Source organism: Strix uralensis, chromosome 16, assembly GCF_047716275.1.
Source record: "Strix uralensis isolate ZFMK-TIS-50842 chromosome 16, bStrUra1, whole genome shotgun sequence".
NCBI lineage: Eukaryota > Metazoa > Chordata > Aves > Strigiformes > Strigidae > Strix > Strix uralensis.
The window spans coordinates 20,737,362-20,761,373 of NC_133987.1; the positions used below are offsets into that span (position 1 = coordinate 20,737,362).

At 54.9% G+C, this 24,012-nt stretch overlaps 1 protein-coding gene across 1 annotated transcript in view; it reads left to right on the top strand.

Moving 5' to 3' along the window:
• HS3ST4 (heparan sulfate-glucosamine 3-sulfotransferase 4) overlaps nt 1–24,012 on the top strand; it is a 60,725-nt gene that overhangs the window by 35,664 nt on the left and 1,049 nt on the right. The gene's annotated exons all lie outside the window — the stretch shown is intronic.

Here is a 24,012-nt window from a genome sequence, read left to right on the forward strand (position 1 = left end):
GTTCCCAAGGGCTGCAGCATGCTCTGGAGCTGATCCGGAGGAAGGCATTGAATTCAGGGATCTGCTGCACCACATTCTATTACCAAAGGAGGGAAGAATCGTGGTGGTTTTGTCCACGTGCCCTGGGGTGCGGTGAGGCCATGCAGTGGTGCAGACCCCCCCTTGCCCACCTTGGCCTCACCTGTGCCCACCCTGCACCGCTCCTGGCAAACACGGGGAGCGAGCAGCCCCCCCCCACCTTGGCATACCCTGCCAGGCTGTCCGGTGTGACAGCCGGCGATGCTGTTGCCATGAGGACTCCCCAAATCTGCTCTCCCACTCTTGGAACCCACCTGGGCCTTCCACTGCCCTGGGGGTGCACAGGGCTGCCGCTGCACCCCCTCCTGGGCTGGGACCTCACCCGTGAGTGCCTGCCCCTGGCTCTGCTGGTCCAGCTGCAGCGATGGGAGCAGGGGATGCCCATGGGTGCTGCCGCTGCTTTCCTGCCAGCTGCCCCACTTCTCGTCCACTGCCAGCACAGTAACGGGTCCCAGGCAGGTAGAAATAAGCTGCCACTGTGATGGATAAGAAAATCACAGCAGCAGTTAGGGAGGATTATGGCTTTTTTCTTCTCTGACAGGAAGGAGACGTCTCTCCACACGAGCCTGAGGTTGCCCAGGGCAGCCGCCGCCACCATCCATCACCGCTGGTCCCCAAGCACTCCCAAACTGGAGATGCGTTTGGTCTGAAACGTGTCCCTGCAGCACTGGGCGGCCAAGCAGCTCGGAGCTGACGGAGATGGCTCTGCCCCGGAGCTCCATCTCAGGCCGGGAAGTTGTCCCGCTGCCTCCAGTGCACGCTGCCCGTCCCTGCCAGCTGCAGAAGGCACAGCAGATACCTGGCGTCTGGAAAAGCTCCAGGTGACAGTGGGAAGAGCCACTCGGCCCTGGCCCCACTGGCTGCCATTCCCCGGGGCTGCAGAGTGTGCATGGGGCAGGGAGCCAGGTCCGGAGGGGGCTGCCCTTCGCTGGGCACCCAGCGGCTCCGCAGCCACTCAGCAGCGGGGTCACCATCAGTGCCTGGGGCTTTGGTGGCTTTCAGGAAGGGTGTCCATACCCCGCTGGGTCTCTGGTGGCCCCAGTGGCCAGCACGTGTGCTCAGAGTAGCTGCGGCTCCTGAGCCGAGCGCCGGCTGGGATGCAGCGTGAGCAGGCAGCGGTGACCAGATTTAAGCTGAGCCATCGCTAGCTGGAGCCAGCAAAGCTGTCTCTTCCTGAGAGCAAGGTGTTTGTGACGGGTCAGATAACACAGAAACATCTAATGGGATTACTGGTGAAGCCCTGAGTGTTAGATGTGCAGACGGCTTTGTCCCATGCCAAGCACAGCAGCGAGAGGGCAGAGCTGCCGAGTCCTCTGTGGCAAAGCCTCTTGGAGGGCAGGGAGTCAGTCAGAAATAACGGCCCTTCCTGAAGGGCTGGGCAGCGTCGGGGTTTATTGTTCCTGGCAACGCAAACACGTTTCCCCGGGAGGCTGGTGCCTTCCCCACAGAGTCTGTGAGGGGAGAGCGGGGCAGACGCGCAGTGTCAGCCGGGCAGCGCAGAGCCCCGGCAGCCCTGCCCCACGATGGAGATGACCCTCCCCACCACGCTTTGGGGACGGTGGGGTCACTCAGCGCCGGGAAGACGCTCTCCTGGCCAGGCGGGAGTGCTCTCACAGCGCCCGCTGTGCCGCGCTCCCTGCTCGGGGGTCGGGGCTCTGCAGATGCCCCATGAACAGGCTGGCTGGGAGCGCCTCGGCTGTCACAGAGCATTGATCCAGGCTCTGTCTTATCTGAAACGGCCGTGGCCCCAACCAAGTGCAGGCAAGACACTGCGCTTAACCAGCACAATTAGGGTGGCGCAGCTGTGACACAGTGGCAGGGAAGGAGCTTCGCCACGGTGATTAATTTCGTCGTGCTGCCGTGTGCCATGCAGGGCTGCACGTCTGCCTCTGGCGCAGGATGGGCTGACCCCAGCGCTGCCTTACTGTAACCCCAATTTGCTGGAAACTTTCTGTAAAATTCCAAGTACAGAAGGAGAAATGTTTGTGGGGATGCAGTGCCCACCCTTGGAACGGGACCTGTTGACGTTGTCCCTGGCAGCTCAGGCCGATGGCGGCGCGAGAGCCGCGGTGGGATGCTGTGTCAGGACGGCTGTGGCGGGCAGGGCAGGGCAGGGCTCTGGCAGGAGCTCCCGCGGCACATCGTGACGCTGCCGGTGCGAATGAAGCCACTCATGGCACAGAACCTGTTTGCTGCTGAGGCCGTGGCCATTTTCCTTCACTGCAACTCGGGGTTTCTCTGCAGGCAGCGCCGTGCTCGCGCTCCCGGCGCTGGGGCCCCCGCTCTTGGCAAGCGCCGGAGATTTTATTGGCTGTTTGCTAACGGAGTTGGGAATTAACATGATTATTTTGCATAGTAATTGGCAGCATGTGTGGTGAGGAGATCAACGTGCAGAGAAACTAGGAGTGAAGAGGTTTAGCGAAGCAGAGCGTTTGGGGAAGTTAAATGGTGTGTGTAAATGCCTTGAAAGGGTGGTCTGCGGCCAGTGTCCCCGCAACGTGTGTGACACTTGCTCCCGGTGCTCTCCCGGCGCAGGATTGGGGGACGGGGCCGCCAGCACTGTTCGGGGTACGGACCGGCGGCCAGCAGCCCGCTGCCGATGGCAGGCGCCCAGCATGCCGTTTGGTATCCGCCACAGACAATGGCGGGCGGAAGCTTTCCCTCCCACGGCGCCATACGGGAAGGCTTCTGTCACCGTGCCACCACGGGGAGAGGAATTTAAATGTGACGGGGCAGGTTCCTCTGAACCACGTCCAAGTACCCACCTAAGAATAGTCTCTCCCTCCAGAAGGGTGGCTGGCTCCAGGCTCTCAGCTCCACACGCTCCCAGCACCCCCGTTCCTCCTCCTGGCTCCCGCAAATCTGCGGCTCGTCACCAGCTGCTGGTGACGGGCGTATGCAGGGCCCTGGTGTGATTTGGGAGTCACACAGAGAGCACGGTTCTCCTCCTTCAACCTCAATCTGTGCCCCACCTGCACGAAAGCAGAAGCCCTGGATCCCCCTGTTCATAGCAGGCCCTCTGCTCTGCCTGCAGTGTCTGGGTGTAGCAGCTTTTATCAGGTGATAAACCTGGCTCAGTGAAACCAGACTTTGTGTCAAACATGCTGTAATATGTTTGACACACAGCCCCGGCAGTGCATGTCCTAACACCAGACATGGAGCTCTCGGGATGAGGCGGCAGAGCCCCCCGTGTCGGGTCAGTCAGGATACGGCAAATCCTGTACGTGCGGCACAGGGGGAGCTTCTGTTGGAGCAGCACCAGCCTTCCCCCTGTTTACCTTCCGTTGCAGACACTTACCTTTGGACCAATGAGCTGGGAAAGATTTCTTGCTGATTATAAGCCCAGCCTTGGTATGCAGATGAAAATGCAAATCGGCCTAGATGAGACTTCCCAGACAGCAGTGGAAGTCAGGGATTTAATCTGGCCTGATCTTGGACATAGTTTAAGCTCCTCAAAGCAAGAACACGTAACCGGATGCAGAGATTTCATCTCAACAAACGCCCCTGTCAACAAGCTCCAGGAGCCTTTGTTTGCCTTAGCAATGACGCTCAGGTGGAGCTGCCGCGCCTGAGAGCGGCTCCCAGCCCCCACCTCTGCCCTGGTGTCCCCCCGCGCTCCCCGGCTGCGCCACTCCCCCCCCAGCCGAGCCCACTCCTCCGGAACGCGCCGGGCAGAGCTTTCTGCCAGCTCCCCCGGCCCACGGTGACTGGGCTGGGCCCTCTCCCAGGACCGTGGCCATGAGCAAGCGTGCCTGCTGCTGCGCTTCGGAGACCTGCCGCAGCATCTTCCTCTCTCTTCTGTCCACCTCACATGGCTTATGGGAAACCCCCATTTGATGCCCTCCGGGTCCCTTTCCAGGAGCCTGCCCAGCTCTCTGCTGTGGACCAGGACGTTTCCTCTGAGCCGCGCTGGAGTCCTGACTTGGGCGAGTGAACTGCATCCCTCTGAGTTTTAGTATTTCATCATAAGAAACTAGTTGTCATCTCTGTGCCAGATTCTGGGATTTCTTCTGCCAAATCCTGCCTGTTTCCCTTCAATATAGAGGCCAAAGCTGCGGAAGAGCCAACCAAGCCCCAGATTTTGATCAGAGCTTGCAGCAGCTCAGATTGCCAGCTACGAGTCTCCAAATCCAAACAGAATTCATGGGCTGCAGAGTCCGTGAACTGCCCAGCCTGAGGGCACTTGGGGCAGATCCAGCGCTGATGCCGAGTCCGGTGGCTGGAGGGGTCAACGTTCCTGTGCTCCCCCCATGAGAGGTGCAGCTTGTGCCCCATGGCGTGGCACCAGGGCAGGGAGCGGGTCTCCTCCTCACTGCCCACAACTCGAATGGCCCCTTGGCCAGGCTGGGGCGGGGGTGATGCACCTGTCTCTGCCCCAGGGGAGCCGCAGGGAAGGCAGATGGGGACACCGTGCACCAGCATTCAGGGACGGCACCTCCCGAGCAGCAGCCCCCAGGCCCGGGGTGCGATCAGGCTGCTGTTGTCCAGGCTGAGAGGGCCCATGCCCCAGGATCTGTACGTAGGAGCTGTGGGGACAGGAAAACTTCTGCAGCAAGAACAAGCAGGGAGACTGTGCACTCCCCAGACCTTCCTTCTAGCGCTGGAAAGCCTTTACACCAGGAGCATGAGCCAAGAAATGCTGGCAGTGCCAGGCAGCTGAGCACAGCCCTCACTGCTCCATCCTTGCGCATAAATTACCTCCAGGCTCTGAGCTAAACAAAGGGCCCTGAAATAATTCTGCATTTTAATAAAGTCAGTGTTCGTGCCACTGTCGTCCTTACAGAAAGGGAATTTGCATTTCTTTCTGCCAGCTCACTCTGCACAGCCTGCTGGCACTGGAGATCAGCCACACTCTCCTGCACTCCCCACCAAGGACTAGGTTACATTTTGCTGCTTAATCGCTGTAATACCAGAAATGCAGGGTAGAGCTGCTCTAACCCCCCGGACTAGAGAGCACACTTAGATCTCAAAAGCCCTCCAGTGTGCAAGTTTGTCTAAAAAGCAGCAGCACTCTCCAAAACACTTCTGCTGGTGACTGTGCATGTCCCCCAGCCTTTCCCCCATGCCGCCCTGCGGGCAGGCTCACGCCTGGTTCACCCTGGAGCCAAGGGAGGAGGAGCTGGCACTGGCACTTCTGGTTTGTATTTCTGTAAAGTCTGGAAAGAAACAAACTGCAGCTTCTCCCTCCCGAGGGAAAGGCACCCCCCCGGGTGTGGAGCTGTCACGGGCTGTGCCTCCCGCAGACAGCTACGTACCTGCCCGGGACCATCCGCAGCCCCGGGGCTGGCAGAGCACCGATGCAGTCACTCCTCCTGTGACTGTCCCTTCACTCTTCACATTCCTCTCCTCAGCCCCCCGTGCAGGACACAGGGGCCGTGGGGTTTGTCCAGTCTGGACGCCTCTGCTCTCCCCGTGGGGGCTGAGACTGGGGCTCAAGCACAAGCATGTCCTGCCAAGGGCTCTGGGGCTGCAGCTAGCAAGAGGCACCTGCCTGCTCCTGGGGTCACCCCCTCGTTTTGCCAGGGCCTGGCGAAGGTCCCCCAGCCCCCAGAGCTCCATGCCTCTGGTGCAGGACGGCTGCGAGCCGAGCGAAGCCTCGGCTGCCCGAGCGGAGCCCTGAGCATCGCCGCTGCCGGGGCCGTCTCCCGCCTCCCACCTCCATCCCGCTCCTCTCGGCTGCCGCGGCCGCGCCAGGGCCTCCCGCTGCGGGGGAAAGCCACGATCGTAGCTTTCAGCATGTTCAATTACTGTCAGTTAATGATGATTAATTTACAATTAAGGGCCTCTAAAGGGTAGTGTGTGTGTGTTAAATAAATATTGATCTTTCATTTGTGGCCACAGATATATTACCCCAGTTACGGGAAAGGCTGCAGTGGCCAGAGCCGGGCTGCCTGCGCGCCCAGCCTCAGCGCGGGCAGAGCTGCCCCGCGGCGCCTCGAGCCGATGGGGTCTGTCAGGAGACTGGGGGCTGCCTGGGGCAGGGGGGCTCGGCCCAGCCGGGAGCTCTGGCTGCTCGGGGCTGGATGCGATCACCTCGCCCAGGGTGTTTCAGTATCGACTGCAATTGCTCGGTCCTGTTCCCACTTGCAGAAAGCGTGTGAGAGCAGGGGAGTGCTGGGAGCTGGCGCTTTTCCTCTTGCACGGCCCCTAATTGGCCTTGTAAAATAAACAAACTGTCCAGAGCCTGTTAGGGTTTCATTAACCACCGGACAACTTAACGAACTCATCACTGAATACACAATGCATTTTTCAGCCCAGTTTCAGCTGTGCTCTGGAGTCTTTCTGGCTGGCACGGCCACGCCACGGCCCGTGCACATGTGCCACAGCGTGTGCTGGGGGAGGGCGGGTGCCCCCGGCATCCTCCCCAAAGGCACGGTCAGGAGCTGCGGCCGGCACCCGGCGGGGTCTCTGGGGGGTCTTGGCAAAGGTGGCTGGGACGAGCCCCGTCCCCGCAAAGATGCTCATTAGAGGCACCACGAGGGGATGAGCCGTGCGGACTCAGGGCTTTGCTTCCCAGCGAGCCCCCTCCCCTATGTCACTGCCCCTCCTTGGTCTCCCTTGCCCAGCCAAACCACTCGGTGCCCATCTCCCAGCCGCAGCTCCTCCGCCAACCTGGGCTCTGGCCCTGCCCTGCGGGAGCCCTTGCTCAGCCCAGCGCCCATGTGGCACAGCTCCTCGCCCCAGGCCTTGAGGCACAAGAATTGCCATCAGTCCAGCTGACTCTGATTTTCTCGTCCTGTCATGCATCTCCGTAAAGTTCTCTTTGTGTCAGAGTGTTTCCTGACACCTGTCTGACTTTTCTGTCTGTAATGAGCGCACTCTCCAAGATGTGTTTTTCTAAAAATCTTTTATCAGTTAGTTGTTAGCTATACAGCTCTCCCCATTTTCCAATTTTATCCGTTTTTAACTTGCATTTGTAACTGCTTTGTTGGGCAAGCAACGGATATCTGTGTGTTACCATGATTCACATCAAGATCCAGACAAAGCTCCTGGAGATCCCCTGCACAATGTACCACAGGGCCCTCCCAGGCCACCACCACGTAAAGCACGGCTGGAAATGAGAGGTAGGGCAGCACAAAGGGCCCCAAACTGAGGAACGAGCCTGAGCTGCCCTGCCTCTGGGTCGTGCCGCAGCTCCTGGCGCTGGGAACCACCACAGCGCGTTACGCTGGGAGAGGGTGAGGGAGACAGTGCAGGCAGAGATAGAGCATAAAGACCAGGGACCAGCAACGGTTAGAAACATCTGCAAGAAACAGAGTCATCTCCTTTGTATTATTTTTCTCCAGAGACACACATTTAGTGTAGTTGCTGCCGTATCATGCGTTGCTGCATCCCACAGGACAGCTGCGTGGATACAGCCGTCCAGGCAGAGGCTTTTGCAGCCGTGCAGATCTATGTGGAAGGGTGTTCAGAGGCTCTGTGCGTCCTCCCACACATCAGGGAGTGACATCCACAGCCCTGAGGTTTTTTTTTTCTTTAAATGCCTTCTGATTTCCCAATGCCTGGTGCTCAGGAGTCTAGAAAAACACCTAAACATGCTCCCAAATAAATGAGGGCCATTCCAGCAGGCACCAGAGCCAGCATGTCCACAATGCTGGAGCTCAGCGGGGGTTTCTGCAGCACCACAGCACTCTTCTTTCCCATCTGGGATTCTTTACCACACGTAGGTGATTCAGGAGGTGGGAACGTCATCCCACCCCACCTCCAGCCATGTCCCAGGCACCTTCTGGGTGATCTCTGCTCCTTTTCCCCAGCACATTCCCAGTCACCATCCCCTCGCCAGGAGCTAGTCTCTCTTCTCTGCAGTGCATGTCTTGGAAGCAGGCTCACAAGAAGAATATTGTCTCCAGCTTTCTCTTTTATTTGAAGCATGTATTTAAAATGATGCTTTTGTTCCAAATGAATGAGTTGATTCATTCAGAAGTGCAGTTTCTGTTTTTGAATCAGCGGAGCTGTTTATGCTCATAGTGTCCATAAAACTGTTATTTTAGTCCTGACACTGATGCTTATGAATAAAATTTAGATCTCATTCAGAAGTACATTAGCTGTAGCTATTTGGCTTCTTGTTAAAGCATTAATTTTTATTGAGAAGACTACATTGCCAAGCAGCTCCTTCTGCATCTTGAAGCAAACTAAGTAACTCAGGGTATAGACTTTGGTAAAACCAAATTACAGCACGTGTCCCACCTCATCCCACCCCAGTACCCTCGGCTCTAAACGTCCAGTTTGTGGCTGGTTTTGTGCTGCTGCTGGATCATGGTGGGCACTTCCCAGTTACCCCAGGTGAACAGGGGAGGCTGGAGCAGATGTGCTGTTGCTCAGGAGGGGTTTGGGGTCTGCGGGAGCCATGGGTAAGCTGGCGCCACATTGCTTATTCATGATGGGCTGGATGTTGGGTGTACTGGAGCCAATTAGCTCTCCCATGTATTTATTGCACTTTTTTGCTTGAAGCAAGCTGTTAAATGTCAAAAATACTTTAGCATTTTAGCAGAAAGATAATTTTTTAATAGATTCCACCTACAAAAAGGAGCTGACTGGCAGAATATTAAACTCAGGGAGATTTATTTTTAATCCGTGCCTCCAAACAGCTTGAGATAACCATTTTTGCATCGCTCCTGGCTGATTAATACTGCTGTCCCTTGCCTGTCCTCCTCACTTGGTGCTGTGGCAGCTGTGGCCTCTCACATCCCATTAACCTTGTCTGCAGAAGGGACACCTGGCCAAACCGAAGAATTAGCTCTTGTAATTAGGAGTGTAAACATCACACACTGCCTGCTAACATCCACATGTCCCACCCTGCCTTCTCCCCGTGCTCGTTAGGGCAGGATACCTCCAGCCGGGCTCTTCCCATCAGCAGCTTCCCACACACCAGCTTCCAATAGTTTCTCAATTAACAGGTGTATAAACCCAAATCAAAGCAGAAGTAGCTTTGGTCCTTCAAGGACTGGTGTTGTGTCAGTGCTTGCTGTCCTAGGAAAGGGCCCCAGCGGTGTCTGCCAGGACTGTGTGGTAAGTCTTGTCCCTGTCCTTAGGGGGGTGAATTGATGCCCCTGACTTGTGGCTGGTACTGGCAGAGCAATAGTCTTGGCCAGTGTGACATTTACATCCTGGCTCTGTGAGCTGCTGGCACAGCACCGGGCCAGTGTGTTGGGTGTTTCCACAGCAAAGCTACCTGGGGTGACACAGGGATGTCCTCTTGCCACCTGCCTCTGGTCCTGCTAGGTTTAATTTTTAAGTGAAGTACTATCACTCTGTTCTCAGTGTCAGTAGTAACTCCTGGTGCTGGATGGAGCAATTAAGTCAGTGTTCATAATACAGTAGGTCCTGAAAATTAAGGTGACTTTATTTGTTTCTCGGTAATATAATGAGCTATTTTGAGTGATGCTAGATTTAATGGCTAAATCAATATGTGTATTTAGTGTTAGGCTTTATTTTAGCACTAAGTGACATGAGATAAGCAGACTTCAGGAGTGTTAATTGGTTTGTGTTTAGCATTTACACTAATCGGCGTGTGCAGTGCTGCCCAGGGCTCTTCAGCACTAGTAATTCTGTTTATCCAAACCAGGGATTGTTTACTCTATTGACTGGAGTGGCATCAGTCTGTTTTTTCACTTACTTGAATGTTACACTGCATGTGTGAATTTAACCGAGCCCTGGCTAAATCTAAGCTGTGCTGCACATGGTGTGTATGTGTATGGGGAAGAGATGGCTCAACAAACCCTGAAGAAAACAAAACATTAACAGGCACCTGTGCTGACAAAGTCATTACGGGGAGACTTCAGTACTGCAGGTAAACAGCATTTATTTTCCCTTCATGGCTGGCATATCTCTCTGCCCTCATTTCGAGGGTGTGCATGAGGGAAGATGAGCCCGTGTTCCCCCTCCCAGCACACCCCCTGCCGCAATCAAGACCAAGCTCCCGTCACTCCATTTGTTGGATGAATCCCCCAGCCCTGCCCGGCGTGTCACCGCGCTCTGTTCTCATGACCCCCCCCCAGGAGATGGGGTTTATCCGCGGAGGTGTCTGGGCTCTGCTGCCCAGGGAGGGATCCTGCCCGGCTCTGCTGGGCGGCCTGGCTGCCGCCTGTGGGCTCTCTCCCGGGCACAGAGGCCGATGATGTGCCAGAAGCCGCCTCCGCAGTTGTCCCTGAGCCGCCTGGCACTGGCGGGAGCAGATGTCTGGGGAAGAGCCCGCTGGAGCGTCCGAGAGCCAAGGCCAGTGGCAGCCCGGTGTGGCTGCCCTCAGAAACAGCCTGGCCGCTGCTGCGTTCCCATCGCCTGGCTCTTTTTTTAATAGAGTTGCTTTTGGATCATTTAATTTTTATCCAAACATTTGATTCCCAGCCGAGGTCTTGGAGAGCACAGCTCTGGCTGCCTGGGCCGGTGCTGAGCCCCTGGAAATAGAGCTGTCTGCCGGTAGCGCTGGCACCCTCCCCACTGCGGGAGCTGCCTCCGGGGCCGTTCGCAGGCTCCTTCCCTGCCGCAGCCCCCGTGCTCCCGCTGTCCCCCAGCCCCTTCCCCTCGCAGGGCACCGGGGGCTCATGCAGAACCTGCGGTGTTGATCCCCCAGCGAGGACTTTCCCCCTCAATAAGCCCAGGCCGCTCCTTCTCCTGGCTGCTCTGAGCTGTACTGAGAGGTGGAACAAGATGAAATCCCTTTTCTTTTGCAAAGTGCTGCTTTATTGATTTCTGCCCAACAACCCCTAACTGGGCCGCCATGCCCCTCCAGTGCCGCTGCCCAGGAGGGGAGCGGGTGCCTGTGCAGTGGGGGAGCGGGGGGACAGCCCCGAGTCGCTGTTATCTGGAGTTGCAGCAGCGGTTTGACAGTTCCTGAGATGGACGTTAAATCACTTCTGCGAGGGAGAGTGAAGGGATGTCACTCGGGCTCAGAGAGGAAGCTCTGCTGTACCGATTGCACTGACTGTGTGATCCGAGTTAGAATGAGAATCATAAATCTTGATTATTCTCTGTCTCAGCTGATTTGAACCAAATGCCTTGGACAGGGATATAGTTCACATCTCGCTGAAAACTGCAAAAAAACTGATTAAATGTACAAACTGATATAAATAGCACTCTATCTGTGTTAATGCCCAAACTGTCACTGCTCGGGGAGAGGATCCTGCGTGGATGGGGCTCTGTCCCAGCCCAGAACAGCTTCCTGGGTATTTTCAGAGGCAGCTCTCTCCCTGCTGCCACTTATTTGGGTAGTTTGTTCCTGTGATGCTGGCTGTTATTATGATGCTGTCAATTACAGATGGCATCTCTGATTCTGATTGCACTTTGCTTACAATTAAGCATCCTATAGAAAAATGGAAATGCTGGGTCATTAACATAAAGTAATAATAAGGTAAACCATTCAATTATGGAGGAAAAAACATTTTGAATAATAAGGATATTGTATGCCTAAAAGACATTCACATGCCACTGTATTACCATTTTTGCATACATAATAAATGAACTTAAACCCCAAAATAATTGACAGAAGCAAATAATAAATAGCTGTTCCCTCGGCAGCAGCCTGGCTGGCATTGCTCCATCCTGGGGCAGAAGGGCAGCTCCTGAGTGGCAAGGGAGGAGGCTCAGGTCTGTGCTGTCACCCTGGCATGGGGCTCCTCTGATGCCAGGACCAAGGTGGTGCAGCGTCACCTCTCAGTGCCTCGCGGGTGCCCTGGGAACTCGGGAGCTGAGGAGACAACTTGCCTCTGGGGCTGAGTGGGGAGAGTGGGGGCTGCGGGGAAGAGGCAGTGAAGAGGGATGGGACAGTGGTGTTCATTGCTGCCCTGTAACAGAGAGGGAGGGCAGCGGGGCTCTGCCCAGGGCACGGGCTGGATGCAAACACTGCCCCACTGTAGATTAAACAAGGGATATTGTGTTCTGGACAGCTGCAAGGTGAATGTGATGGGGAAGATCTGCCCCCCCAGTGTCTCTGTGGAGGGATTTGGGACTGGCTTTGCTATGTCCAGCATCCTCTGTCCTCTGAGAGCCTGCCAGCTCCCTGCAGGAGCCTGTCCTCCTTGCCCCGTCCTCCCCCACCGCTGCCCTGTGCTCAGCCCGGGGCCTGCAGGGACCCCCCTCGCCTGCAGCTGGGCATGGAAGGAGTAACGGCACCGCTTTGAAGGCACAGAAGGGCTGTGCTGGCCGTCTGCCTCTGGCCAGCCAGGAGCTCCTACGCAGCCCTTACCGGCAGTTTTGCGTCAGACTTTTCTGTGCCAGTGGGGCCAGAGTCCTCCCTTCCTCCGGCTGCCGGAGGTGCGAGAGCTCGGCAGCGGGATGTGTACAGTTACTTCTGTTATTCGACCTCTTCTGCAGATATCGCTCCTCCCTTGTCTCTCCATAACAATTCCCAGCCTTTTAGCTGTTGATGGCTCGCCTATTACTCTGGCACTGTGTTAGGATAACATCCAGATACATCTGAAGAGTGGAATTTATTTACTGTTTTTCCCTGAAAAGCTTTTAGCATGATACAGCAGCAGTGCTTTCACTTAGGCAGCCATTATTGTCAGGGTTTTTTCCCGGTAGAAGTAAATTTTGCAGAAGATGAAAAAGGACTCCTCAGGATGTATAGCTCTGTGCTACTACATTTTAATATTCTATTTTTATGGCCTTCCTTCTCAGAAGGACCCATCTTTGGGAAACAGGAGTGAAGTGCCCAGTTGAGTCACATCAGTATTTAAAGTGAACTGGACTGTGTGTATAGCATTCTCTTCCTCAGCTGTATTTTTTCCATATCAGATTGGCTTTTCCAGGAACTGCAACATCAATAGCATGTATTATTAACAGGCTTGAAACTTCCACAGATACTACTTAGCAATCAGCAAGGCAAAGCGGGATGGGAGCGCTTCTGCTCAGGTGCCTGCCAGCCATGCGGGGGGCAGGAGGACTTGGCCGGCCGCATGTCTCCAGCAGCTGCCCACCTCGGGAATGGCTCTTCCCAAGCAGGTGGGAAGGGCAGCTCTGCCATGGCCTGCTGCCAACAAGGTGCCCTGGTCTAGTGTTCCGGAGAGGGTTTCTGTCCTGCAAGCACAGGCCGATGCGTGCATCGGCCTTTCGTGTGTTCATGCCCGTTTTATCCGAGGACGGGCGGTTGGGCAGGCACGGCTGCAGCCCTGCGCCTGACCCGAGGTTGAGGCACGGACTGGGATGGCCGTGGCTGTGTCTGTGCACACCTCAGCCGGGCTCTCGCCGCTGCTTGGGCCTGGCACGCAGGGGAAGGGCGGAGGAGCCCTGTGCCCCTGCCCAGCCCTGCGTACCCACCCCTGCCCGAGCCGGGGAGCGGGAGCTGCAAGCGGCTGCAAACGGCTTTCCAGGCCTGTCCTGGGTGGTGACAGCTCTGCAGCGTGCAGTAGGTCTGGCCGATCTCAAAGTGAGGTTTGATCACTTGTATCGGGCATGTTTTTCACCCCAGCAGGTTTTCATCCCGCTGCAGCTGTGTTGGTACTTTCCAAGCCGGTGTAGGGAAGGTCTCCACGCTGCTCCCCTTCTGCTCTACCGCTGTCCGCAGTCAGCCCTGTACTGAGCACTGGGATGCGCATCCCCAGAGCCCAGCGGTGCAGGTGACACCCACGGCTTGACCACATCTTCTGAGCGGGTGGGGGAACAGCACTGGGGAGAAACAGGACCACTCCCATTCTTCAGAGGACCCACTTGACAGAGCAAGCTGCCCACGACTGAGACATGGGTATTGGGACACCCCAGGTTTTTCAGAGTTAATTTGTCTTTATTTGCTCATTAAATACCTGCTGTGTGGTCCCCAAAGTGCCTGAACCCTTTCTGCAAGACCAAGCCTCCCACGAGTGTGGAGCTCAGCGCGGTTACCCGGAGTCCTCAGGGTGGACATGCTTCTTTCTGGGTTGGCTGCTTTCTCAGCCCCAGGATTTACACCAAGTCATGGACGTCCAGGTCTTTTCCCTTCTTCCTGTGACAGTGGAAAATGAATAAGCTAGCACTTGAGGGACTTGTATCTGTACGTGGAAGGGAAACCTGGACTCGGAACAGACCACCTTGTCTTGAACATCCCCAGTCAGAGGAGGCAGGGCTCTCCGCTGCCTGCCAGCGAGTCCCTGTCGCAGCACATGTGCGAGAGGCTGGGCACTCAGAGTAGCGCTGCTTTGCTGTAACTCTGATCAATATAGTAATTAAATCTGGTAGATGACACTGAGATATTCCCAGTGAATAGGATTGCTGAGCTTCTGTAGAGAACTGTAGTGAGGCTTAGTCAAAACAATTTTGACTGCAGTAGGGTTAGAAATACGCATTTCAGCCTTTTTCACAACCTGTTTCATGGCTGAGCACTGACCAGTGATAAATCTCACACTAAAATGGGAGCACTCGGGCCAGGTTTATCCCTGGTAAAACGATGTCATACTGAACATGTATCTCCATCCACGAGACTGAGGTTGCTTTGCACAGTCGAGGCAGGCGGTGCCGAGGGCTGTGTTGAGCCACCGGAGATGGTGGGGGTCGGCACCGGTGTGCCAAGTGCTTCCAGCGTGCCAGGAGCTTGCAGAGCTCCGGCGGCCGCTTCCGGGCGAGGTCAGGCAGCTGAGGAGTGAGCACACCCCTCTGCATCCGCCGGGGCTGCTGGTGACGAAGGGGGTGGTTGGGGGCACCCTGCTTTAGGGAGGCAGTGAAATCGCAGCAGCGCTGTCTGATCTGAGACTGCCCGGTTGTGTGTGAGCAGTGCAGTCAGATGGGTGAGGGATTTCAGCTCAAGGCAACAGCCGTATCCCAGAGGAGAACCACTTGAGGAAAGAACAGAAGAAAGCAAGACTTAGCATTAAGATCATAATTTCAGATTGCATTGTGCGAGCATCAACAATCTATATACATGAGCGTCTTTGGGGACACAATGCTGTATTAGCTATCCAAGCCAGCCTGAACAGCGAGGGTTATTTTTAATTGCAACTGAATGGATCTAACCTTGTGATGTCTGTTCACAAAGCATTGCTGGATTAATACAGGTTCCATAGTTGCTTCTGCTAAAAGACTTTAATGGATCAGCTTAGTTCTCTGCTCCATGATTATAGCATTCTTACCCGCCTATCATGCATGAGCCAGATGGTCCCAGTGAAATCAGAGCATATTTATATTTTTGTCTGCTACTCAGCCAGCTGCCCACTGATTTTGTTGCATAGTGGTAGGAGGAGAGGAGCCTTCCCGGGTGAAGTTCACCCACCTCTTTTCCTAGCCCCGGCATCTTCCCCACCTCTTAAAGTGCCTCCGGGGAACCATGGAAGGTTCTGGCCCCGGGGCTGTCTCGAAGGCTCACGGCAAGCCGTGGAGGGCAGCAGCGCAGCACCGTCTCCTGGCACGGATTCAGCCACTCCCCAGCGCGCAGGGGGATGTTTTCAGTTCTATTGGTGATGAGAGCCATTAAGAAGGTACAAGTACTAAAGAGATCCTGAGCGATGCCTATAAAACCTCTGAATCCCTGACAGAATCAATAGCGGGCTCTCAGGAGTAACTTCTTATCTAGGCCAACTTCAGCACATGCCAATGAGCCGTTAAAGATTTTGCATTTTGTGGAGACACAGAATCCTTTTCATTGCGATTGTTGTACTCTAGACTGGGCGAGATGATGAAAAATCACATTGGAAATAGACTGTACTCCAAAGGCATTTTCCCTGGCGTCTGGGAGAGCGGCTTGAATGATGCTCGTGGGCAGCATCCTTGCTCCTGACGTGTGCCCTGCCTGCACCGTGCTGGAGGGGGGGCCTGTCCTTTGGGGACAAACCCCTCTGGCCATGTCTGCAAGGAAAGCAGAGGTGGAGCAGGAAAGGGAAGGAGGGTGCAGGGGAGCTGTGCCCCATGGAATGGAGGAGCCGGGGCCAGCACCTGGGCTGCAGCTGAGCCTCGGCTGTGTCCTGAGCTGTTTGGTCAGTCCCCGTGCAGGAGCTGCGGGGAGCTCAGGCCCGGCGCCCCGCTGCTCACGCTTCCCTCCTCTTGGATAACTTTGCTATTGACACAATTTCCAATTCGGCACTTCAGTTACCGTAGCAACTCGATGCTGCTGTTCTCTGATCAGATCGGCTCGCAGTTAGTCAACACGGCGCTGGCACCTGCGTTGGTATGGCAACTGGGGACCCTTCTCCATCCCGCTGACACTGCTGTCGGGGTATGGCTGCAGGTGGCCCCGGGGGGAGTGGGCAGGGCAGCGGGAGCACAGCTGGGCCTGTTGCAGGGTGACGAGACGCTCCCATGCCCCGGCTGCTCCTTGTTCCCCCAGCTGCAGCAGGGCCGGGGCTGCTCCCTGCTCTGGCTGTCGTGTCCCGGGTTCAAAGTCCTGCGCAGCCTGGGAGGGAGCAGCTCAGCAGGGACGTGGCTGGCACGGAGCGAGGAGTGCCCTTGCGATCTCAAACCACCCCTCACAAGAGCATTTTGCACAGACACCGAATGGCTTTGCAAACTCGGGGACAAGGGAAAGCTGCTTGTCTTGGAGAGGGAAACCCATGGCCCCAGGCAGCCCTTAATTCTGGGTATTGCAAGAGCTCAAGTCACAGCGAAGGGTGGTTCACCCCCTTCTCCCACAGCCACCACCTTCTGAACCATTAAACTCTTTCAGTGAGTCTCCCGAGGGAGAGTTGTTTTGCTTTAGCCCCAGACTGAACTGGCACCCACTTTTCTGAAAGTGCTTTACAATTTGCGTTTAATGTTTTTTAACAGACATGTGCAAGCCATTTGAATTAAAGCAGTATGAATCTATTAGGCAGCGACAGATGCAAGTTTTGTGTCTCTTATTAGAAGGGATTGGATTCTGAGGTTTAGTGATGTGCAAAGGATTGGACTTTGGTGAGATTAAAATTATTTTCAGCGTTAAGCGCAATATTTCTAAGCTAATGCACTCAGTCTTGAATATAGATTCACAGACCAAAAAGATTATAAAACATTAAACCTATGTAAATTCAGCTGTAAATTTATGTTTGAACAAATTCAACAAGAGATTTGACTTGGGGGCTTACAGCAAATAGGTTCTGCTTTTAATGCGTATTGCAGTCTTCAGTTGCAATGCCGTTCTCCCCTTGAAAGTCCCACGCCTGCTGAATTACTGGCAGGTCACAGTTGACAGCTCAAGCAATTATACCGGAATGTGTTAATAATAAAAAGGAAAATTACTTCATGTTTGTCTTTTCAGAAGACAAAAGCAGATGTTTGCTCCACCCTGAGGAGCAGCAGAGATGAGCTCCATGGGCAGGTGACACGGTTGCAGCACCTGGCCATTGCCTCTTTCGGATAGCGATCGTTCAAAGCCATGTCCTCCTCTGTGGTTCTCCAAGCCCTGGGAGTTGCTGTGAACTTTTTTCTCTTGTTGAGAACATGAAAATACAGTTAACAAAGGCTCCTTTTGAGTGGGATTTCAGGAAACCTGCAACATCGTGAACAAGCTGCCTACACAGAGATAAATGACAGCTGTGACTGAAGGAATAAACAAGATAATCTGGATTTAAATAAACCACAAGGGGATTTTGGCAACATGCAAATTCACAAATTTATAAAATGTATCCTTTGAAAATAAAGAGCTTGTCTGAAGCCAGCAGTTAAGAGCAATTACTACAGCACATTTTCCCAATGCGGGTTTAGAGCTGGCCTTTGCCACGGACCAGAGACCAGGAGCCTGATGTGCTGCCCATCACTGCGCAGTGGCTGGGGCCATTTTTATGTATAGAACAAAAAACCATGAAGAAGCAACAGCAGCGAGTTGCTGGTGTGACTGGGGAGCTGCAGGAGCAGTGGGGGTGCTGGGGGGGGGGGGGGCACACAGAGCTGCCTGGCCCTCCTCAGCCTCCAGGCCACAAGGAATGAATGGGAAAGCAGAGAAATATCAAAAGCCCAAGTGAGCACCCAATAATACACATTTGATCATCTGCTTGGAGGACCAGGTAATTCCTGGAGCCAAGCCCAGGAATGGCGAGAAGAGTTTCATTTTGACGTTGCACAGTGCAGAGATGCCGCTACCAACAAGCCTGGGGAAATGATGCCACTCCCTGTCACTGAGCGACAGAGTCATTAAGGACGGAGTGTGGTTGAGCTCCCTCCAGCACTTGCTGTCACTGCCCCCCCTTTTCCAGGTGGGTAGCAATGGAGGCAGAGGAGGGGTGGGCAGGGGGTAGAGACCAGCGCAGGGCCGTGGGGAGCTGTGTCCCATCCCAGCGCTTCCCCCTTCGTCAGGCATGGCCAGTAGCACGGTGCTGCCTCGTCATCAGCCGGCCCAGCATCGAAAGGGAAAGAAACGCTGCAAGAAAAGCCAAAGCATGTCCCGGAGGCCACACAGTCCTCTCCGGGAGCAAAGCCCGGGCCCAGCACTGCAGTCTCGCGAAGGAAAGTGGCCGGAGCTGGCTAGCATTCCCTTGGCACGCGTGCCGTTAGGGCAGAGCGCGTGGCAGTGGCTCTGTGAAGGTTAACTGCTCCGAGGAGTGTTCCCGCCATGCCACAGGCTCGGCTGCTCCAGGTTTAAGACCCTCGTTATTCCCAGCAACAGGAGCTGGCGGTGCCGTGTGTCGTTCTCTGCCGTGCACTCGGCAGCAGCTACTGCGTGCAGCGGGACGCGCTGCCGGTGGGGCTGACGGGCTCCAGCCTCCTTCAGCGCTGCCTCGGCGGAGCTCAGCACGGCCGTCTGTGTGCCTGCCCGGGAAGGCAGCACCTGGAAAGTCACCGAAACAAGGCAGAGTCTGAGAAAAAGCGTTTCTGCATGTGCATCCCAGAGCTGCAGTAGTTCTGGCACTCTGCAGGGCCAGGGGTGTTTCGAGGACACACTGCAGCTCCCAGTGTTAGCCTTAAAACTGCACAGCAAAAGCTGAATCTGCTTTTCCTCCTCTTTTCCTTGATCGCTACTTCCCTGCTGTCTCTCCTCAGTGCCAACCTATCTATCCATTTCTCTTTATTGTGCATGGAATTAAACACAGTCCTTAAATGTGGCAACACTTTCAGATTATTAGCTCTGCAATTTCTTGGCTCCTGTTTATTGTGATAACATCATCTGAAGGGGCCGTTGTAATTAATAGTTAGTTCGTGCTTCTTTTTATAAACCCCTGGTGTGTTTGTTTTATACTTGAACATCAGCCATTACAACTTGCTTCCAGTGTATTGTCTGAAGTGTCCCCACCACAGAGAAAAAGCTTAGAGGTTTGGGTTTTTTTTTTTTTTTGCAACAGCTTATTGAAACCACAATTTAATGTAAAAACTAAGGACAATATTAAAGCCAAGATAATCGTCTTGCCCTGACCCTAGAGCAGAGGGGACCAAAATCCCTGTTCACAGAACTGTCTGTGGAGGGCCTATTGCTGCAGCACAGCGGTGCCTGGAGGAGAGGGAACCCCGCTCCCGGCTGTCACCCTGCCCCTGCCAGCGTTGGGATGGGCAGCAGTGGCAGCGTGGGTGAAGGAGAGCAGCAGTCCTGCCCCTGCATTCTGATTAATTTTCATCTCTTTTTCAGAATTGTCATGCAGGCAGCTCGCAGTGCTGGGGAGATGCTGGTTGCGGGGAGCAGGAGCAAACAGTACAAATACATCAGGAACACCCTCCGGTCTGATTGTGCAGGCAGAGCACCAGCACAAGGGGTGGGGGCCCAGCTGGCCCCCAGTTGCTCTGAGCTTCTAGTCTGAGAGTCCACAGGCACTTATTTGCAGAACAGCATCTTGTCGGCTGGGAGAGAGACCAGATACCAAGATGTATTACAAAAAAACCCCAGAAGCTGGTGGCTGTGGCTAGACCAATTCACACTGCAGCCGAGTGTGAGCAGCGGTGAGTGGTGTTAACTAACCCCAGGAGCCCCCCGGAGCCCCCCGGCCCCCCCGGCTCTGTGCTGCAGTGTGCTGGTGGAGGCTGCGCTCGGGTGGGCCGGGGCAGGTCTGGCTGTGCTGTGCGCAGGGTCAGAGCAGGCAGTGGCAATGGGCCCCTCGAGCCCTATTGTCTGAGAGTCCATCGCTGGAGTCCAGCAGAGCTTTTAGCATCTCCTAATTGCTACGCTTTGACATCTGACAGCCTGCTGCATGCTGCTGGCTGCCTGACTCAGAGGAGCCGACGCCAGCGAGTTCTGCCTGGGCTGGTCCCTGCTCCTGCTCCCACAGCTGCAGGGGGAAACAGCTTGTCCCGGCTGAGGCAGCACCAAGCGCGCGGTGCTGCTGCGGCGGTGTGGGGCAGCTGAACACCGTGGGGTGACGGGGTTTGGTGCTGGCCTGGCGCTCCAGCACCATTTGCAAGGTAGAAGGACTTTTACGTGCTGCTCCTTCTCCCCTTATACAGGCGGCTGCTGCCTCAGCTTCACCCTCCTCACTCAGAAATCAGAGCTGCCTCTTCCCGTATCCTGTAGTGCCACATGCGACGGGTTCATGGGTTCACTGCAATCCTGCTGGTCCAGGCTGAGCCTCTTGTCCCAAAGCGCTGACACAAGCTCCCAGCAGCAGGAGCGGTAACGACAGCCCCGGGTCAGCCTCCCAGAGCGTCACCCCCATTACCAGCTCAGGACCCAACATGCCCCTGGCCTGGAAGGACAGTGTTGGGAGAACCTGTCGTGAAGGGAGACCTGCAGTGTTCCTGTGGGGAGCTGGCACAGGAGCATCGGAGCCGGTACAGCCCCTTCAGGCTTTACCGTGGTGTAAAATGAAGGTTGGGATAAAGCGAGAAGGCAGAGAGCTGCGTTCTCCCATCCTCGCAAAGCAGGACAGAGTCAATACAGAGCTGGCACAAAGGAGAAACACTGCCCGAGCACCGAGGGACAAGTCTGAGGACCCTGTTGCTGCTTGATGTCTTTAAGCACAGAATTTCGCAAGACACACAAGGGACCAGACACCTCTGTGCATGTTAACCATGTCTAAAGTTGCCATTAACTACAGAGATTGGGAAGAAATATTAAAACTTTCTGCTTCAGGACTTCATTAAATCTTGAGTGGTTGGAATCAGGAGGAAAGGAGCATGGGCAGAGAATCCCATAGCTGGCGGAGAGATCCTCGGCCCTTCCTGGGGGGTTCCCGTTACTGACGGGTGTCAGACAGGCTGTGGTACCGCTGCCCTAGGCACTGGCCATGCTGGTGCTCTGGGGTGCTGTTAGCACAGGACAGCAAGCAGCAGGGTAAAACATGGTCTGCAGCTTGTGATAGCATCCCTTAAAAAGGAAATGCTTACAAATTACTAGCTATAACTGATGATAAAATAACTATTTTGTGGAGCAAGGAACAGAAGAGTAACACATTGATTTTGGTAATTAATGGTTCAATAGAAACCTGTTCTGGGAGCGCCCCAGGCAAAGTCACTGGATTGGAAGTGCCTTTATTCCCTGGTCTCAGTTCTTTCCCTCGCTCCGCTGCCGTGTTCTCCCAGGCCCATGGTGCAGCCCCAAGGACAGCCACAGGCGCTGGCTCCCCCGTGCAGGCTGCCCCTCTTCTGGAGGCTACTCGGGGCTGGGGGCTCGGTCTGTGCTCAGTGCTCATCTCAGTGGGGCTGGAAACCACTTCCAGCCGCTGCCAAGGCCGGTCCCTGCCAGAGGAGGGGCACTCCCCCTCCTCAGCCTCAACCTCGAGAGCAGTCGCAGGGAGCCCCCAGCAGCCCCCAGCCCCCTCCTGGCTCAGCCCCCAGCTCTCCTCCTTCCTTCCACTGCTCTGTCACATCAGGACCAAGACCCAGTTTCTGTGCAGAAATTTTAGCATTTCAGTTCCAAGTTTGTTAAGCAATATTTTAAAAAAACCCCATCAAACAGGAAATTTTACACAGCCACGCTTACATTTTGTGGGCAGCGCAGGAAGGCCTGGTGTGTGTGTGTGGCGGCCAGCGAGTGGGACTGTGCAGCGGGGACACGGCTGCGGTGGGTCACGTCCTGAAACGGAGGGTCAGCCACTTCCAGAGACGTGCTGCTGAGCGAGGGCGATTTCTGTGGGGTACAAGCACTGGTCAGAACTGCACAGAGACTGAGAAGTCGGGTGAGCCCCAGTGCAGCCCCAGGAGTTTGAGGGATGCCCGTGCAGGGTTGGTCGCCAGCCGCTGCTCCCTGCAGCCGGTGGTGCCGATGCCCAGGTGGCTGCTGCCCTCAGTCCCTGATCACACTGTGGCCCTTGCTATGATGTGAATAGCTATAAAAGATGCTTCCTTCCCACAGGGCTGTTAAATCCAGGTGCTGGATCCCCCCCAGGAAAGCCAGTCTGTAATTCTGCAGCATCTGCAGTCCCCGAGTGCTTGCATCGCTCTTAATTTGTTCAGGCTTTTCTTAAAGGAAAAATACCTCAAGATGCATCGTTCCAACTGATCCTTGCTCCCTGCGTATCACTGCTACGCAATGGCTGATGCAAGGCAGGGCCAAGGCACCGAAGTGCTCTGGGCAGAAATGGGACTGCAGACACCCCACCGTGCTCTGGGGAGCTGCAGCCCTGCTCCCCTACAAACCCCCATTGCCAGGACTCAGATTTTTCAACAGGGAAGATGCTGACTGTAGGAGACAGGCAGCCACAGGACCCTGCTGACCTCTTCACCCAAAAATGCTGAAGGCACGAGCAGCCTCAGACCCACCTTTGCTCTTGCCTTGCCAGGAGACCCAGCACCTCCTCCAGCACCTTGGCAAAACAAGCCCGGCTGGATGGATGTGCAATGAGCAGTAAATCCTCAAATTACGGAGAGGTTTAAAGCAAGCTGATGCATTTAGCCAGTCACAAATATGAGGCGACACTGACAGGCAAATGTAGCTGGGCCTTCCCTGACAGCCACTTCTGCTTGCAGACTTCAGCTGCGTAATTCCTGAAATGGCTGTTTCCTGGGGCTCGGTGGTTTGACGTCAGCATCGCTGCGGTCACCAGTGCCCAAGGTGCTCTTACAGAACCATTTCCAGCCTATTCACATTGATTCCTCGCCATATGTTTGTACTAAAAATAGTTGCAATATGAAGGGATAATCCTGCCAGACCTGAGCATCACCATCCTCCGTGTCTGCTGCAGAGGGCCTGGCCTGAACCTCACGTGCTTGCCGGGGGCCATGACACCGCTCCAACTTGTGCCTCCGGCAGCAGCACGTCAGGCACTGCGTCTTCGGGGCAAATTAGCCAGTGACAAGTTAAACAAACTGGGCACCAGTATTTGAAAAGTTTAAGATAAAAATATTGTTGAAACACACTGAAGAAGCACGTAACACTGCGCTGGTAAAACCTTTGAGCAGGGGAGGGGTCGCTGCCAGCGTGGGGTCACTGCTGGTGTGAGGTCACTCCCGCGGCTTTCGGGATCCAGCCAGGTTCCCTCTGGGGCCTCTGCACTGCAGATGATGTCCGGTGCCGGAGCAGAGCCTGGTGGGGCAGGGGCACGGCGGCAGGGCTGGGGCTGGCCACGGCGTGCGCAGTGGAGGGGGTCGGTGCCTGGCTCGTGGCGCTGCCCTCCAGCCGCCCCAGCACCCGGCGGCTGAGGAGGTGTGAGCAAGGCTGGGATGCTCTTGCGGGAGACATCATTTAATACCTTCCAGCTTGCTATGATAATCTTTAACTGGGGGCAGCTGGGACAAGCATTTACCTCTTCATTTTCTTAGATATAAATGCTATCTCGCTGCAGTTTCATTTTACAATATGGTAATATGCTATCCAGGAAAGTCTTGCTACATGCTAATTTATCCAGTAGGCAAATTCCTTTTGGCTAATAAAAGTGCTTGCACAGGAAGCTCAAAACCCAGCAGCAATTAATTATTGACAGAGCATGTGAATTAGAGATAAAAGAAAAGTCATTCTTTCTCACACACAAGATAGTAAATAAATTTAATTATTGTACTAGAAGCAAGGGATCTTATTCTGTATTAAGTTTTATTAGCTGAGACATTTAAAAGCATGTCATCATAACAAAAAGGTCTTGTGTAATCCTAACTGCACCACTCTGGTACAAGGCTCTGAAGTGAATAGGCTTAATTGAGCAAATGGAAGCAGATGGCTTGCTGAACAGACAGGTATTGTACAGGTTTATTGTCAATTAACTTTTGTCT